Consider the following 18,843-nt stretch of genomic DNA (forward strand, 5'->3'; position numbering starts at 1 on the left):
CTGAAGAATGAAAAGCAGCTGGGAGAGAACCAAAGAAACTCCCAACAGATAATACTGTGCCTCTCAGAGCTCAAGATTTTTTTGAGGGTATGTGCCAAGAATCCATTTCATGAATTGCCTCTGGGACAAAGAAGGTTCTGGGAAGTGTAGAAAGCCACTAATGGGACATGGGCACAGACAGTGGTGCTTCTGCTCTGCTGTGGTGCTGCAGAGGGGGAATTGTGCAAAGTAGAGGGTAAAATGCTCACCTACACTGCCTGCTGTCTTCTGCTACTGGTCTAGCCCTGTTCACTGCCAACATAAACCTATAGCAAGGAGATTAAATACACATTAGGTGAGTTAAGGTTTATGGATTTGGAAAGATTTGCCAGAAATCAGCTAGTTGCATAGGGGAAGAGCACTGAAATGAACTCTGGGCAGGAGAGAAGGGGTTTGTCTGCAGAGAAAATTGTGTTTCTCTGTGTCTGATATATCCCTGCTCTGCATCAACACACATGGAGAGCTGTGCAGAAATGGGAGGTGGCAGGGATCCTCTGCAGCCTGCTGTCCTCCTGTCCCAGGGAACTGGGGGATTTACAGAGGTGTGCCCAGGGAGGATGGCAGAGATTTGGCATCTTGGGCAGGAGGGAGCCCTGAGGGATGCTCCCCGTGTCGTATCTCCACTCATTCCCATTCCATATGTTTAGCATGAAACTTCTCTGCAGTGTGGGTAACGTGCCTGTCTGGAACAATGGCTCTGCCCACTCTTTGGGGTGGAAATGGCAGTGATATTGGGCAATTTTGAGTATTTCCCATTGCCTTGCAGTGTTCCACCCCAGCTTCCTCTCTTGCTTTGCTCTCTCCTGACACTGAGTGCCACAAATGTCTGTGCTGACTTTTTCTGTGCTCAGTGCAGCCAGCACTGCTGAGCCACCTTGGCTCACAGCTCTCCAATGCCGAACAGGGCAGTGTGTGAGCCCAGCCCCACGAGCTGAAGGAAGCCGTGTTGCAATGCTATTGGGAACCCACCTTAGATTTGTAAATTTGATTTGAGGTGTGACGTGTATCACGCTGGTTTTGTTAAGGTGTTGGTAACCAAGTCACAGTAAATCCAGTGTAAACGAGCTGAGCCAGTGTGTTACAGGTGTGCTCATAAACAAGGCAGGGGCTGCTCTGGTGGAGAATGTAATGCTTCAATATTGAACTGCCAGAGTAGGGGACAGAGGCTGCCTCTGAACCAGCATTCATCAAAGTTAGGTTATTTATCTTACCTACATTGGATGACTGTGGTTCAGTTTTCCATGATTTGAAGAAATAAAAATTAAAATCATTTAAGGAAGAAAAATATCCTAATAACCATGTTGAAGTCTTGCTGTAGATATAGAAGTGGAATCACTGAGTTCGCTGGAAGAAATCGCCAAGATCTCCCTGTACAGGCACAGCAGTGAGAGCTGCAGTGCTGCAGACAAATTTTGGGGCGTTTCACCAGCACTCAGGGCTGGGTTATAGCTGGAACCTGCTGGGGATTTTGCTTATCTGCATGTCAGTTCAATGCTTCTTCAAGCACAAACATTTTCTCTCTCGCTAAAAAAATCCAATCCTTGCATATTAAAAAGGGCATACGGGAAGTAACATGGTAAATGCAACATGTGTAGGGGAGGACAGCTAGGATCCAAACAGCACCGGACTGTAATTATTGGGTTGTCTTACGCTAAAAAAAAAGCATCGCATGTGCAATTAATAATTGTTAATTTGCACAGGCTTTTTCAATCTGTTTCCCTGGCCAAACGCAGTTTCCCGGTGACGGTGGAGAACCTTGGCTTCTCCCTCCTGGAGCGTCCGGGCACGGAGCGGAGAACCGCGCTCCCTGTGGGAGCGGCGCTCGGAGCGCGCAGGAGCCTCAGATCCCCTCCGCACGCCGCAAAGTTGGGCTGAAACAATCGAGTTACTCCTCTTCGGCTCACTCTGCGCCCCCCGCGTCCCCTCACGGCCAGCCGGGGCGGGCGGCTGCCCGTCCCTCCCCTGGGCCGTGTCCCGCTCCCGGGAGTGGCCGCGCTGCCCTCAGCGGAGGCGGGCGCGGGGCGGGCCCGGCGCCCGGCGGGCGGGGCCGCTGCAGGGCAGCTCTTCGGGCGGCTTCACCGGCTGCTGGTGCCCCGCGAGAGGGTACCCGGCTGGCTCTGAGGGCACCCGGCTGGCTCTGCGGGCACCCGGCTGGCTCTGAGGGCACCATGGGGCACCCGCGGCCGCGGGGGCCGGAGGTGGGTGCGGGCGGCCGCGGGGTGGCCGGAGCGGGCGCCCGGCCCGGGGCACTGCGGTGCCTTCGGCGTCTGTTTGCAAGTGAATGCCCTGCCCGGGCTCTTTGCTAGGGCAGGCTTTGCTGCGGAGCGGTGTTTGTCGCCTGTCGGACACACTCGGGGTGGTTCGCGCGTTTGTCGTGCTGTGAAAAGGGTGGGTTTGGGTCGGTGCGGTCCTGGCTTGGGGGCTCGGCGATGCGCTGAACTTCAGCGTCCCCGGCGCTGCTGAATGTGACCCTGCCACGTCCCTTCCGCACCCGCCGTTCTTGGGTTATGAGAAAAGCCCGAGTTACCGAACGTGCTGGCAAAACCCCTTCTGCCGAGCTGCTGGGTGGCTTTCTCGCAATGAAAGCCTTTCCTGCCTGTTGCTGGTTTTCTTTATTTGGCGTGATGCTCTCTAGAAATCTCAGCCCCGAGGTGCCTGCGGTCTGAGCTGGACCGTGGTTCAAGTTAGTGCAGCTCCACTGGCTTTGGAAGCGTTCCCCGGGCTGACCAGGGGCTCTCTGCACACAGAAGGACAGTGCCTCCCCGCATCCCTCCTTTCAGTAAATCTGCACGATGCCTCCAGTGAGGCTGGCTGGGGACAGGCACCAGCAGTTGCACTGGTTGGATGAAGCTCTGCTGATTTGGCACTGGTGGAAGATGGTAAGTGTGGATGTCACGGCGAGGCTGGTGTGCCCATAGCTGCTGGGACAAAAGCGTCCCTGTTTGCGTACGGCGTTGTGTTTCGAGCTGCCTGTGTTTGCAGCTCGAAGGGTGGGAGCTCTCTTTCGAGTGTCTTTAATCACTCAGGAATTATTGTTTTCCCTCCCGTGCTGTCTCTACCATTTGATAAGCGTGAGCTCATGCCAGAGGCTCGCAGGTAACCAGGGAACTTCATTTCCAACCACCTCATGATGCTCACAGGAGTGTTAGCCCTGTGACTTGTGTCCCATGGCCACATCCAGCCCAGCTTAGCCAGAAATTGGAACGCTCTGAGTTTGAGTCTGTGGGCTCCCCTTCCTTTGCTGCTTGAGAGCCCTTTTCTCAGGGTCACTGTTACCCTCTGATGCTGAGCACACCCCAGCGATTCTGGGATCCCTGATCCAGGCTCAGGGGTTTGCTGCAGAGTTCCCCCCAACAGTCCCCTCTGTGTACCTGCCCTGACCTTGCCTGTGGCTGAAGGAGGCCCTTCCTCCTGTCCTTCTGCCATCAGGTAGCACTAAGCCTGTAAAATCAGTTTTTTTGCAGTGGGGAAGTGTGTCTGGCCTCTCCCAGGCCTGGGGGTGCAGTATGTGGGTGACATCTCACAGTGTCCCCATCACCCGTCTTGGTGCCAGGTTTGCTGGCTGGGATACTGAGCCCTGGATCTACCCTCCCCTCTGGAGAGGAGGCGAGCCCCAGGCTTGGTCAGAGCTCCTTGTGGGACGGGGCCAAGGTCAGATCCCTTTGAAAGACCTGTTAAAATTTACAGAGATTGGTGTAGACTCTGCTTCAGCTGATTGAATGAAAGTTTGAGAGGTAGTGTGATTGAATTTGGTTTTGCCAAGATTTAACTTTCCTAACTTGAGAAGATTGAAGGGGTTCACTTACGTACTCATTTGCGTTTTAGTTTTGTCTTGATACATATAACATCATCCTTTTCAGGATTATTGAAAATTAGTGTTGAGGCTCTGATCTTCGTGGAAAACACTTAATAAATTCACTTTTCCTGGAGGCCATGATGCTCTTCTTATTTTGAGAGGCTTGAACTCCTACCACAGAAAATGCTATTGTTGACAGGTGTCTCCTGAGCTCTTGCAGCTGAGAAAGAGTGTGCTGGTATCAGAATTGCACATTCTTTGAACTGCTGAAGATGCTGTTTCACGTGTGTGAATGAAATTATAAGTACTAGGTAGGTGATCATTGCTGGTGAAATTACTCTTTCATAAAGTAGTCTGCAATCTTGTGTTTCTCCTAAAATTTTTATTACTCTAAATAGTAACAAAGTGTAAAAGGTGGTGTCATTTTGACATTGTTATTCCTGTAAATTAGGAAGTGCTCTTTTGTGGTGGAGGAAAGGTGTTCTAAAGGAGTGGGTTTTATCTCCAGCAGTGATTTGAGAAATCTCTTACATGATTAAGTGAAATTTCAGCCAGCTGAACTTGGGTTTTACAGTTATTTCTTCTCTGAAAATTGATTTAAAGCAGGTTATCAAACCTTCAGGGAAAGAAATTTCAGGGGAATGCACTTAAATGCTGGCATTACCACAAGTGTTATTCCTTGAAATGGCATAAGAAGGAAGATATCAGTTACTGATATAAGATAGAAGCTTCTAGTTTATCTTCTCTCTGTTTGTGCCCTGTGAATACATCAAAGGGGAAATTGCTGGAGTCTTGCAGGAAGCCATCGTGGTCCATGAGGAGCAGCACCTTTCTGATGCCTTTGCTGCAACCAGGTGGTTCCTTAATTTCATGTTGGAACAGTTATTTTGCAGTAAGTAATTTAAAATAATAATAAAGCTTTAGTGAGAATCAGAATTGGCTAGTGGCCCTAAATTTGTTTATAACAGAGCAGAAAAAGCAATTTGATTTTCTTCTGGAGTGTCTGATGTCAGCACCTGGTGTTGGCTAAGGGTGAGGAAGGAGGAGGGTGAGAGCAACCCTTTACATGCCTTTTCCTTCTATTGTCTGACTGGCAGTTATTTGATGATGTGTTTTTAACTTGCTCTCACATGTCCTGTACCCTGGGAAGCTCCTGCAGGGACTGAGATTTGGTCCATGATCATTTGCCTGAGAGGAGTTGTGGCTCTGTCTTTTTTTATTTCCCTTCACAAACCCTTGGCCAGCCTTTATTTGGATTTTTTTTTTTTTCCAAAATAAGGTCTTTTTCAGTCCATATTTAGGTACTGCTTGCTGTGCTTCTGAGAGGTGGGATGTGTGGGCAGCTTGTGTGCAGCCTTGCTTCTCTGCACCCACCTATGCAGAGCCAGACTTCAGCTCTGCTGAGCTGCAGGATAGAGATAGATATATATATATCTATCAATATAGTGTCAATTCAATTTTTTGGTTTAGATCTATAAATAAGTTTTTAACAGATATTTAGCCAGGTGCATCTGCCCTGTCCCTCACTTCCATGGGCTTGTGATACATGTACATAACAGCTCTGCATGTACAGACACTCTGGAAGGCAGAAAGTGGTGGAGGGACTTTTGGAAAAAGCTCGATTTGCCAGGTTTTATTTACAAAATATTTGACACATTGCTTCCTCACCTGCTTGACACAGGGTGTCCACGGTGGCGCAGGGCAGTCATGGTCCTTGTGATGGGACACCCACCCTTACCCTGGCTCCTGTGCAGGGGGGGAACAAACAGAAGTGAAATGTGGTTTTGAAGATCATGAATTTTATATTTATATATATTTCTGTCTTTGGAATTCAGAGTTTTCTCCGTTCCCATGCAGTAGCAGTGGGAGCATCGTGTGCTGTCGCCGCTGCCCCGAGCACTTCGCACATCCCTCGCTCCTCGTGCCCACGCGCTGTGGTGGCATTTAGTGATTCCTGGATCCTTCAAGCAGATAAACACCCAAACCCGGGGGTTTACATAACAAAATGGGAGTGGGGCTCATGTCTGTCAGACAGCTCCGGCCCCCAGGCACCCATCTGCTGGTGTGGGGAGAGGGGGAGAAGCTGTCTGGTGGCTGCTGCTCCCACAGCACCAGGCAGAGAGGAAGCCACACACCCCAGAGAGAGGCCAGTTTTGTCTCACGAAAAAAAACTTCTATTTAAAAACAACTGTGGCTTGCATGGGTCTAAATAGATGCAGGTAATGGCACTCTTGTTGAAAAAGGGTCAGGGAAAGGGGATGGGGCAAGTGCCAGAGAATCTGCTGCCACTCCTGTAGCGAGCATGGTATCAGCTCAGCAAGGGTGACAGCCTGCCCAGGGCTTGTTGCCAAAACAAAATGTGGGGCTTTAATAGCGAGGTAATTACCTGGCATAGTCTTACAGAGCTACCGTGCTTGCTTGGATGCCAATAAAAAGTGTCTGAGCATAGGGCTGGGTGGGAATAAACCCTGTCACTCAGGCTGTGCCCATCTGTGCCAAGTCTGCACTGAAGCTGGTGTTGGCTGTGTGTGGTGTTCATACCCTTGTGCTCTTTGGTTTTCTGTGATTTGTTTGCCCTTAAATCTTCCCTTTTGCTTCTTGGGGACGCAGAGTGAACCACATTGAGCTCCATCAAATGAAATGGTGCTACACCTCCAGTAGGATTTGAAAGCAAAGTAGTCAGTTTGCATTAGTAACCTGAGAGTAACGGCAATGTCCCTTCTTCCTCCATCCAGTTTTCTATGGCAGAGGAGGAATAGATAAAATAAATTATCGTCTGCCCTGAGGAACTCACTGTTTAGGGAGAAAGGGCAAGTGTAATTTAAAAAGTGAATAGTGGTGGGGTGTATGTTTTCCACTGCTCACCCATGGTAAGCCTCTGGGATAGGAGCTGCAGGGCTGAGGATGAGAAACCTCATCAGTACTGGCAGATTTACTTGACAGAAGGAGACTTTTCCGTCTGGGTGGGGGAGTCCTGTGCACAGTATACTGACAGCAGCAAGTATTCAGAATATTCCTGGTGATGAATCTTTTTTCCTGGCTTTCAACTGCTGGTGAAGAAAGAATTAAAACTGCATTTCCTGGATTGTGTTTTTCAGGTCAGGCTGTGTGAGTGGGCCTGATTCCTGCTGTACATTTTCCTTTCTGCTGGTGCAGTGATCCTTTGTGTGCAGCCTTCATATGAGGGCTCTTTTTGGGAATAATTAAGATAAACCTACTGAGTAACACTGGCAGCAAGATCCTAGTGAGCTGGGGGCACTTTACATCTTCTTCCCCAGGGCTGGGTGAGGTGGTCCTGGCACAGAGGGTCCTCTCTTCTCTGAGTAAGTGTTCCAGAGCACAGAGACAAAAGGCAGTGCCAGGCAGACAATGTCCCACTGAGCAGTGCTCTGACAGCCTCTGTCCCAGCCCGTGCAGGTGGCTGATTCAGAGCCAGTTGCAGTTTCTGGTTATCTGGCCATGTAAGAACTTGCTTTTCTTTTCCCTCCAGGATCTGCTGAGGCCATGTCCCAGGGCTTTTCCTTGCCACTAGGACTCACTCATCACTGAACCACTTCCTAGAGACTTCTCCCATTTTACCAGCCAGACTTCTGGCAGGATTTTATTAATCAGAAATAGTCATTTCTTGTTCTTCCTGCTTTTCTCTGTCCCACCCAGAAAACACCCACTGGTAGGCACAGTGCTCACTGCATTGATTTGAGTCAGATGAACAATCTCTCACCATCAGCTGGGCTGACTCCTGCTTGAAGCCTCTGGAAGCCCTCAGGTGAGGGGAAAATAAACCAGCAAGAGTAATTAATTGGACCTTTCCAACACTTTTGGTAGCTGAGGTGTTGTGGTCATGGCAGGAGCTCATAACTGCAATCCAGTACCTGGCTAAAGCCAACCCTGCTGTTGGGGCTTTTCTTTATTTAAAAAGTAAGTGTTCTTACTCCCAACCAGCTTTGAAATGACACACAAGAGGTGAAGCAATTGGATGGTTTGCACTTGTATTTTCTCTTTCAGTTCAAGTAAGATGCAGTTACATGATGCAGTTGACTTCACATGAAGAAGACAAATCTTCCTTACTTGTGGTTCTCGTGGGTGCACTCCTGGCTGCTGGGGTCTTCTAGGGAGCTCAGCTGTCCTCTCCCTGTCACAGCTTAAGGGCTGCTGAAACAGTTTGGAGAGCAGGAAGTGCATCATAGTCTTGTCAGAAAGAAGTACTTTGTTTTCTCATTTCTTTTTTGCTATTTATGTAGTCTCTGTGAGATGTTCTGAAGTATATTTTTCCATGACTGAGGTTTCCTGCAAATTGATTTTTTTTTCTGTGTCCCACCCAGTGTTAAGTCTTACCAAGAAAGAATAGTTAGATGACTCACGGTGGCTTTGAAATCTCTGTGGTTAGACCTGATCCTGCAGAGTTTTGGCAGCAGTTATGGCAAGTGAGCCATTTTGTCCACTAGGAGAAAGAACTGGCAAGATGGGAGCTGCTGTCTGAGCCTGTTTAGCCTTTTTTACTTCTCTCCCAAAACTACTGCATTTCTTCCTGCCAAACAGCTTTTTTGTACATGCAGAAAACTCTCTGCAAACACTTTTCTGGGCAGCACTGCTCCAGAAGGTCATGACAGTTGAAGGAAATATAGTCTTTAATTTTTGCCTCATTATGTGCTAAGGTCTGGAAGGTTAAGCTTGTAAGTCATAATATTAATGCTCTGATTTCCTCTAGGAATTTGTGGGAAAAATTACTGTAAAGGAGTTTCCATAAAAGGAGAATGAACTGCAGGGTGACTGCTTTGGCCAGACACCCGTGATGCTTGTGAGGTGCTGGAGGTCTGGAGATATGGGTGAGGGAGAGGAGAAAAGAGGCAGCTGAGGCTCGATGTGAGCTCTGAGATGAGCATCATCTTTCCCTGCCTGCCATCAGTGGGCTCCTGTGCAGGCTTGATTGAGGCATTGTTTCTCCCCTCTAAGAAAGTGGTTAAAAAAAATTGTCCTCAGCATCTATTTTGTTCTAAGCAATCTGTCAGTATCGTCAATGTATGTAAATGAGATATTTTGCATAAATTTGCAGGTGTTTTGCTGTATTTAAGAACGAAACATAAGGGAGCTATTCTGTTTCTGCAAGTTACTACTTCATAACAGACATTTTCTTAATTAAATTTGCCTGGATTTGATCTCAGTCTGAAACCTCAGCCATCATTCCAGAATTATTTGAGAAATCAGAATCCAATTACTTACTCATCCTTAATTCTGATAATGAATCAAACACTTCAAGGTATAGAAAAATTAACTTTGCACTAGCTTGAGTACCCTGTGTTCTAGGTGCTGTTATGTTACCATGTAGGGTGTCCATGGGAGAGGCTGGTTTGCAAAGCCACCTGGAGCCCTCTGTGAAGTCTTGGGGACAGCATCACCTCTGCCCTCTGAGCTTGGCATAATGGATTCTTCTCTTACACTTACTTCTGGGACTTCCCCAAGCCAACTGTTTTGTTCTTGTAAACAAGACAGTCACAAATACATTTTTTTAAGCTGGCCACTAAAGAAGAGAAGGAAAATGCAATTCTTGTGAGACCTTGGTGTTACTCTGATTCACTGATGAAGCTGTTTGGGGACTGGTTGGGGATTTCTGGGTGTGAAAGGGAGATTGAGGGCTGGTGTCTGCCTGTGTTGGTGCTGACTGTGCTGAGGAAAAGCAGCTGTTCTTGGAAATGTGGATCTGGAGCAGACATGCACCCTGCTGTTGTCACCTCTGGCACCTGCTGTTGCTGTTTTTTTGGGAAAGGATGTCTGATTTACAACAGCCTTTTAGTGCTGGGTCCCAGCTCAATGGTAGGAGCTGCAGCTTTAAGAGTAGACTAGAAAATAACTGAAGTCAAGTGAGGACAGAGACATCAAATTCTTGTGGAGCTTATAAGCCAGAATGCATCAAACATATTTATAAGTGTTGCTAAATAAAGCATTAAAAATCACTAGGGAGCTTCAGTTTGGAAAGGTGCTGAATCCAGCTTTGCACGCAGAAGTACAGGAGCTTTTTGGGGTGATGTGAGTTAACTGCACCACATCGTGGGGCTTTGCACTTGCGGCTCCTGTCAGTGACAGTGCTTTCAGGGTGGTGCAGGGTCCTGTTTGGGATGGGGAAGTAGCAGGATTCTGGCTGAGGAGCAGAGAGAGCAGCTGGGACATTCCCTTGCTGGGACAGCCTGGTGACCCCGAGGTGATGCAGTTCCTCACACACCCATTAACCACAGGCCATCCTGTGATTTGGGTTACCAAAGTGCACTTGTGGCTCAGAGTGTGCACAGTCAGCAAAAGCTGGGCAGATCTTCAGCCTGAGCAGTCACAGGCTTGGTTAACACTGCCAGGAAGGATCAGTGTGGGACAGCACCATGCAGACACCTGTGTGGGCCTGCATGTGGGTCCCAGCCCTGCACCCTGCACTTGGAGCTGCCTCTGAGAGGGACAGAAGCATCAGTAAAACTGTGGTGGTGGTCACCCTGCAGTAGTTGTCCTCAAAGCTGGTGGTGGTGTGGGGAAGCCACCCTGGGAGATGAGCCTGTGCCTTGCACTCCCCAGGCAGGGGAGGGAGTTGGACTTGGCTGCTCACGTGAGAACATTTGAGTTCTGTGCTGTAGTGGGGACTGCACTAACAGTAGGATTGTTTGGTGGGAGGGTTGCTTTCCTCCTCCGTCATGGCCCTCTGCTCCTGCCAACTGTTTGGTGGGTTTTTTTAATGGAAATTATTTGAAAAGTTTCATTAGGGAAAGCAAACTCCCAAAAGTCAAGACAATAGAAACAGTATTTTATCGAAGTGTTAAACTTTTAGTTCAACTATTAGTGAAAATACATGGTCTAAATCTGCTACTCCTTGTTGCTGTGATACCCACGGGAATTTCTCGTTTCTTTGAATAGGTCATGCAAAGGGTCAACAAAATCACTTCTCTATGTTTTCACATGGAAAAAAGCAGAAGTAGAAAGAAAAGTTGTGTTATCACTTAATGGGAGCAGTTCAGTCAGCAGCAGGGTGGCAGCAGGAATGGGGACATGACCTCCTGATACAAACCTGTGCTCTTTGCTGTGATCTAGAGCTGCTGCCAGGAGCCAGTGCCCGTGCAGGGCTGAGATCCTGTTGCAGTTGCTGAATCCCTCCTGAGCACAGGCTGCAGTGCTTTCCCTGGAATTAGCTTGGCTGGTAGGAGATATGTGAAGGTCTGTGTTTGCATTTATCAGCTGCCACCTAACCCCACTGTGGGAGGGATGGAGGTGTTGGGCTGCCTGCCAGCATGCCCGCTTGTCTCCGAGCTGCCGGAATTCCCTGTGGAAATGTGGCTTGGCAGGTGGCAGTTGCTGGAGTACACATGGCACTGGGAGATACTAGAATAGTGTTTAGTGATGTACAGGGCATCATCCCTGTAGATATCTATACATTTATTCACAAAAATATGTGTGTATTTGTGTGATGTGTTCAGCTATAGATAAAAGCTGCAGCCACGTGTATCATCCTGTGAGCCCCGTGGTGGTCCCTGTTATCCCTGATCCTCAAGGAGATGGTCACTCTAAGAGTCCTGTGCATTACACCATTACTTTGGGTAGCTCCTTGCTTTTAGGATTTTATATAAAGCTTTAGTGAGTTCTGTCTTGTGCCAAGCTCTGTGTCTGCCACCACCCATAAGTGCTCTATGCTTTGTCCTTCCTGCTGCTTGCTCTTTGCAGCAGGCAGTTTTCCAATCTCTTCTTTTCCATGAGCCCAGGACTCTATTGACCACGCTGTTGCCACTTGGATGTGTGGTTTGGGGATGCTGGGATGGAGCTGATTCCCAAGGTGCTGTCACCTGGTTCCCTCTGCCTGCCTGCAGCTATAGTGCTAGTGGGTATGTGGGGGCAAGTAACCAGGTTCCAGAGGCTCTGGGCATCCTCTCTCCTGGTTTTCAGGGGTGTTACATGCAGTGCTCCTGGGTTTAGGGCTGCAGGGTGATTCCCAAGGATCACATCAGGGAGTGCAGGACTGGTGGTGATCCCTGAAGGATGCACAGCCCCAGGTGTGAGTGCTGTGCTTAAACACTCTTGTCCCTGCCTGAGGAATCCAAAACAAGGTGATGAATTAGTATGTGTAGGGCCAGCCTTAATTACCAATAAATACCTAATGATTGGCTTCCTGGGGAAGCTGCATTTCCTGTGGCATCCAGGGAGCAGGGATGGTGCTCCTGCAGTGCTGCTGGGCAGGGGGAGATGGAGCCAAAGCAACCAGTAGATCAGCATGAGATCAGGCACTGCCCATCTGAGCATGTTTATATTTTCCCTTTACTGTTCTGTAAAGCAAATGAAACGAGTCCTTGGGAGGTGCCTGACGCTTAGGCTGGGCCTGGGTGTGGGGACAAATCAGCACGGAGGGGCTTTCTGGCTGAAGCTGTGGCTTAGTCACCAGTGCCTTACCTCATCCTTTCCCTTGACCTGACTGTCTTTTCTCTAGCAGAAGTGCTGTGGGATAGATGCTGCAGAGCCCTGTCCAGGGGCAGAACAGGCTTTGCTCAGTGTGGATCGTGCAGCAGGGACTTCCTAAGATGAACTTATTATTTCTAGGGTATTCCAGCCTTGAAGCATCTCGTGCCCTGTTACAAACAGGCTGTGGGAGTTCCTGTGACTTTGCTGTTCCTCTGGGCAGGCTGTGGCTTGGCAATAAGCCTCACATGGCAAGGACTGTGGAAATCAATAATGCAGAGCCAGGGAACTGGGCTGCAGGAAGCACTAATTGATTTCTGCTTTTAGAGGTGTTGCTATTAAATGTGAGCACTTTGTGGGAATAATTGTCTTGGAAATAGTATTTTAAAATATTTTGGTTTTATCAGGATTGGGGTAAAGATAAGCAGATTTGGGCTGGATGATGTTTTAACATGTCTATTGTTGATCTGGATTTTTATTTCAGTTCTTCAGCTGCAGATCTTTCCAGGGTAGGAGCAATGCTTTGGTTCTTATTCAAGGACTTTTTTGTGTGTTTTAAAAAACGAACCCTAATCCTTTTGCACTGCCCCTGCAGTATGAGCATCCAGAAGGGCAGATTTTCAGGAGGCGTCTGCATTTGCTGTTGCTGGCTCCTCTGGCTGCATGTTTTCCACATACTGAACTGAAGAACAGGGTTAAGGCATTGCTGAGCATTTTTCAACCCTTCTGTCTTTTAGTGTCATAGTTAGGAAATGTAACATGCTACTTACAAGAGCCCTGGATTTTTGATTAAATATTGAGGGAAAGATAAAATCAGTGTCTATTTTGCTTGGTGTGAGTATGGGGATTTTTCCAGGGATGAAAAAGCAGGATGCTCTTTGCAGGTGCTGGCAGGGATCCTGAGCACAGGGACACTTCCTAACTGTGGTGGAAAGCTGACCTCTGCCCTGGGCTGTAGAAGGAAGGTGTGCCAGGGGCATAAATCTGGGGTGCTGACAAGCCCAGCTTCTCCTGGAGGAGGCAAATAACTCCTTAGAAATGGCTCTTATCAGATGAGAGTATTTCCCCAACATGGAGTGCTCCAAAGCTAATTTTAGGTTTAAAATGGGGTGAATTAGGAAATATTTACATGCATGAAAGATTCATCACCACTAGACAGAGCAAAAAGCTGTTGAGGGCATCGTGCATGGGAATTCCTTGGAATTTCATTTGGGCTCCTGGTGCCCTTATTCCACCCAGGCTCCTGGCAAGAGCAGGAGTAGAGAGAGAGAATTCATGGCTCCTATTCTTTGGGCTTTGTTTTGGTTGTTTGTTTGTTTGTTTTGTGACCCCATTTCACTGCCCTGTTTTGGCCTGAGCCTGTCTGTTCTTCTCCAGGCAGCCTGGGAGGTTTTTGTGTGTCCCATGATGGATGCTGCCTGCAGGAGAAAACCAAGTATGGGAACAGAGGTCACTTGTCAGAGCCCTTGCCAAAAGGTCACTGTACTGGGAGAGATGTCATGAGAACAGGAATGAGATAATTTTCAGGGACTGTAGTGTTTCTCACTGTAGGGATAAGAGTTTATACAGAGCATCAAACCCTGGGAGGCATTAGCAGGAAATGTCTGTTTTTCCTGGATGTATTTTCTCCTCTCTGCTTCCCAGTTTTTTCAAATGAAATTCTTCTGGGTTTCATAGCTTTGTGTGGTCCTTTTTAGCATCAGAACCTCATTAAGGAGCTGTGATTATCTGAGCTTGTTTCAGATCTGCCACGATGCAGAATAAACTTAGGCTGACCAAGTTTTAGGTAGTCTGTGCTATTACCAGCTGCATACATTTTCACATCAGGACGTCAGTGTCTTCAAAACACAGAACTGTTCATGAATATTTACAAAAATATGTATTTTCTGCCTTCCAGTTTCCATGCCTTTAAAGCTGTGCTTTTGTTGTCTTTTGCAACAAGTAGAAAAAAAATTTCTTTAGTGAAGGCTGAGACGGTCATTTGGTCCCTGAAGTAATAACCTGGGGTTAAAGCATAACCAAAATGGCAAATAACAAGTAGATATTGGGCTTGCAAAGTTGCAGCATGGAGCTACAGGTTTGCAGTATATTCACAAGGTCTCAGGGATTAATACAGTTAATTTCTATTTTTTTAGTCATTGTCCCTGCAGTTGAAATCTTGGCTGATTCTTGGTGCAGTCATTTTTCCAGTGTACATATTTTACTAGTTCAAGAGGTTTGGGGGTCATGTGCGGTGGGAACAGCCTGGGACAGAAGGCAGAGAGCTTAAGTGGTACTTCAAGAGGAAGTAATTAATATGAGAATTGAGTTGACAAAGGCAGTCAGTTGTCTTTATAGGGTTTGTAGTATGTAAAAATCTTTCAGTTTTTAATTATCTCCTTTTTTCCTTATCTGTTCATTCTTTCCAAGGTTTCCCTTTACTGCTGAGTCTTTTCATTGTGTTTTCCTTCTTACTCCTTTTGCCCAGGCAGACTTTGAGCCCGATAAAGCCAGAGCAGCACCTTCCCTCTGTTCAAACACCAGCTCTTGGCTGCCCTGGCAGCAGGTTTGGGGTGTGGGTGCTGGGGTGCAATTGTTCCTCTGCTTCCCTCAGCCCTGGGGCTCTGCAAACCCCTCCTCAGGCAGTGCTGTGCCTTTGCCATTAGATAGGGCTTTCTCCCTAGTCTCTGATTTAGACCAGCAGTTAAACTGAGAATAGATTTAGATTAGATACTGGGAACAAATTCCTGCCCTTGAAGGTGCTCAGTTGTTGGTTACCCAGAGAAGCTGTGGATGCATCATCCCTGGAAATGTTCAAGGCTAGGTTGGACAGGGCTTGGAGCAACCTGGGATAATGGAAGATGTCCCTGCTCAGAGCACTTCTCCCATGTCCACCCTGATGACAGCAACCTTCTGCAGGGTTGCAGTCTGCCGTCACATTTCTCTGCCTTCTCTCAGTATTGACACTGTTCTCACAGGTCAAATGCTTTAGGTCTGAGTTTTCCTGTGTTCTGCATCATCTCTTCCTTCCTGGCTCACAGGCAATAGTCCTATTTGTTCATCTTGGCACAGATTTTGCCTTTGTTCAGATTGCCAGTTCTTGACTCAGACAGACCCTGATTTTTCGCTTTTGGTTGTTTGGGTTTATTTTCCTTTAAAAAACACACTGTTTATTTTCTACCTTGAATGGCAACAGCTGAATGCTGAAATGCAGCATGCACTTCTCAGAAGTTTCATCCTGTTATTTGCAGTCTCCTGTGATTTGCTGGTATCACTTGAGTTTGGTATCAGAGGTTTATAATTCCCTTCTCTAGTCCGTCAGCAGTGCAAGCAGTGAGTGGCAGTGGACAGACAGGGTCTTCTTGGTGTAGCCTGCCTGATTTATGGTAAAATCCTGGATATCTGTGTCTGGTGCCTGTTTGCACCCAGCCTGTTGCAGATTAACCAGGCATTCCTCAGCTTGCCCATGGGAATGCAGAGTGTCCACGTGGAAACTCTGCCCAAGAGGTTAAATAGCTGTTATGGAGCAGAGCTCTGTAAAGCAAATTGGCAAAGCTTTCAGAGGGGTGTGGTATGTCCTGTCTTTTCCAGCTGACACCAGTGCCATCTGCCCTGCTCAGTGCTGGGTTTGCCCTGTGTCCTCTGTCTCTGCAGCAGCCAGCTGTGACAGGAAGCGTGGCCACTGCCCAGGCTCGTGGGGCTGTTGACAGGGCCACGGGCAAGTCACATTTTCCTTCTCAACCCCAGAATTTGGCTTTAATCTCGATGGAGGAAATCTTGCTGCTGGGACTGATTCAGTCCATCTGACTTCGGACCCTTTTTTATTGTAGGATTTGTCTGTACCAGCTGAGAAAACAGCTTTAGCTTTAAAAAAAAAAAAATCCTGAGTTACGGAGCCCTGCTGTGGTCCCTTGGAAATAATCTATGCATACACTGGTTAATTGTTTATCCATTAACCAACTGTGTCAATTAATCTGACAAAGAGCCCAGCTGTACCTGGCACGAGGAGGAGGAGGGAGGACGAGCATCTCCTCTGTTGGCTCCCCTCTTGTTGCTCTTCCTCCAGCCCTGCTGATGTAGTATTTGTCTGCTGGTTTCCTTCAAGTGTAGTTGCTGGCATGGCACATCCAGAGTGTGTTTGGCCATGGAAAACCTCTTTTGGAAAGGACATTAAGTTTCCATGAAGTAAAGGCATCTTCTGATGGAGAAAAAAAACCAAACAAATTCCGTTTTGTTTCTAAATGTGAATGCAGACAGAAATACAAAACAAGATGCTGTTTTATTTCCAACTAGAAATACACAAAAAAAAATTTATTTGCATGAAGTGCTGAGTAGGAAATAGGATTTTAATGTATGTATTAGTGCAGAGTGGAGGCCCTGGGATCCCTCTAGCCATCTCCAGGGTTATTTGGGAAAGCCTGGTAGCATGGCCTCCCTTGGGAATGCTGTTTATGTATGCCTGCTTTCCAGGGAGAAAATCAAACATCCCAAGCCAGTCTATATCAGGTGGAATGACTTCGCTCCAAACAAATGAAAATGTGCCTTATGCTCTCTGAATAATTGAAGGTCCCTGCAGTACACTGTTAGATTAGGGAAAGTGTAAAGCTTCCAAGAGGGAGAACTGGCTTGCCATGAAGTGGTGACAGGGGAGGTTTGGGGCAGTGCCAGTGCCAAATTCCTGCTGCAGAGAGGCTGCACAGGCTGGGTAGGGTAACATCAGTGGGGTGAGAACAGTTTGATAATGGAAACAAAATAAAATATAGTAATAATTGCAATGAAAGGGGAAAAACACTGATGGAAACAAGTGATGCATGATACGGCAATTGCTCACCATCCCCTGACCAGTGCTCAGCCCCCAGTAGCAGCTGGCACCCCCCAGCCAATTTCCCCAGCTGATATCCTGGGAATGGTGTCCTGTAGAATGGAATATCCCTTTGGCCAGTTTGGGTCAGCTGTTCTGGCCATGCTGCCCCACAGCTTTTTGGGCACCTCCTCATTGTCAGAGCATTGGAAACTGGGAAGTCCTTGAATTAGAGGAAACAGAACTTAGCAACAACTCAAACATCAGTGTTATCAGCATTCTTCTGGTCCTAAATCCAAAACACAACACTGTGCCAGCTAATAATAAAATTAACTCTGTCCCAGCTGAAACCAGGACGTTGCCCCAAAGTTCAGTGTATCACTGGGAAAGGAGGTACCCACATATCTGTTTATATTTGAATTATTCATGCAGATCTCTTGAAGTGACCTGGGGGCCCAGTGATTCCCCTGGTCTAGTCCTAAAGCCGCCTGTGCTCTGGTGGCTTTCCCTGCCCCTGGTGGAAGGTGACAGAACCACCTTGGAGCCTTCATTCCCAAGATGAAGCTGTTGGCTCTACATTTACTTTGGTATAAGAGAAGAGATTGACCCAGTTTTTCTTGATTCAAGTCTGTGTGCAAATGGATTTTTTTTTTCTGAAGGCAGCTGCTTCTAGCATGTTTTTAGGCATACATGGTATCAGCCTTATGTAGTAATGAAATAATGGACTTGTTTCAAGAGGAAACAATAATAAAGAATGTTCTTTCAAAGGCAGCTAAACACATGATTTATTAAAATGTTAAATTATTTCCAAGTTACAGCATACCCAGCTCTTGTTGTGGAGCTCACTAAAGAATAATTGCACAGTGTTCTTTGCAGAACTTAACATCAGAAATGTCACACTTTTTTGGAAAAATCGTTCTTTAACACAATGTGAGAGCTTCCACAAGGATAAATGGGCATCCTTGTATTGGCTTCTGTAAAATGTTGCCAGTTTGTCCCATCCATATTTTTTCAGTGTAGCTGTCGAGCTGTGACATTTATTGCAGAGCAGGACAAAGATTGAAGGGACTTTTTATCATCATCAGGGAGATGCCCAGCAGCTGGAGCCTGGCTGTGTGCAAGGACCAGCAGCCAGCTCCACAGCCCCATGGTGAGTGCAGAGCCTGGAGGAGGAAGAGGGTTTACAAATACTCATGAGCAGAGAAGGCCTGTGCTAGTGTCAGTGGCCGTGCCTCATATATCAATTTACTTTTGTTTCCTTATTTTTTTTTTTCTTCTTCCTTCCCCATTTTTCTCGTGACTCAGGCTCCTGGAATGGATGGGTGGGAATAAAGGTGGGGAGTGCTGTAGTCACCAGTGCCCAAATACTTCCAAGTGCCACTGCCTGAGTGCTCTGAGCAGGCTGCAGCCTTTTCCCTGGCTGTGTCCCCATCACTAAGGGACAGTGGACTGGTCCTCTGCAGACACCTGGGATGTTGGAGGGGTCAGCACAGAAGACATGGGATCCAGCTTGTTGATCCCAGGCTTTCTGTGGGGATCAAGATGTTCCTGACTCCAGAGAGGAACCTTTAGGGCTGTAACTTTTGAGCCTGCTGAGACGATGGAACCTTGGGGGAGCACGAGGCATGCAGACACCACAGGCAGGTGTGTAAGGTGCACAGAAATAGAGGAAATCTTAATAATGCCAGGAATTTCTAGCACTACTTCACTCAAGGGAAAAACATGTAGCAAAAACTCCTACTGATTTTCTGAGTGAGCTTTTCATTCATGTAGCCTGACCTGGGAAACACAGCACCGTGTGAGTTAAGTC

General features: G+C 47.4%; 1 protein-coding gene across 3 annotated transcripts in view; it reads left to right on the plus strand.

The window, feature by feature from the left end:
- The first annotated feature begins 2,069 nt into the window (after positions 1–2,069).
- Positions 2,070–18,843, plus strand: part of PLD1 (phospholipase D1) — a 62,597-nt gene continuing 45,823 nt past the window's right edge. For 2 of the 3 annotated variants that reach the window (XM_021548246.2, XM_021548249.2), the window contains exon 1: positions 2,070–2,237. The gene's annotated coding sequence lies outside the window, so the exon portion shown is untranslated. The remainder of the gene's footprint in view (positions 2,238–18,843) is intronic. The other variant, XM_021548250.2, reaches the window with a different exon arrangement.

The sequence above is a fragment of the Lonchura striata genome, chromosome 10 (genome assembly GCF_046129695.1).
Source record: "Lonchura striata isolate bLonStr1 chromosome 10, bLonStr1.mat, whole genome shotgun sequence".
NCBI lineage: Eukaryota > Metazoa > Chordata > Aves > Passeriformes > Estrildidae > Lonchura > Lonchura striata.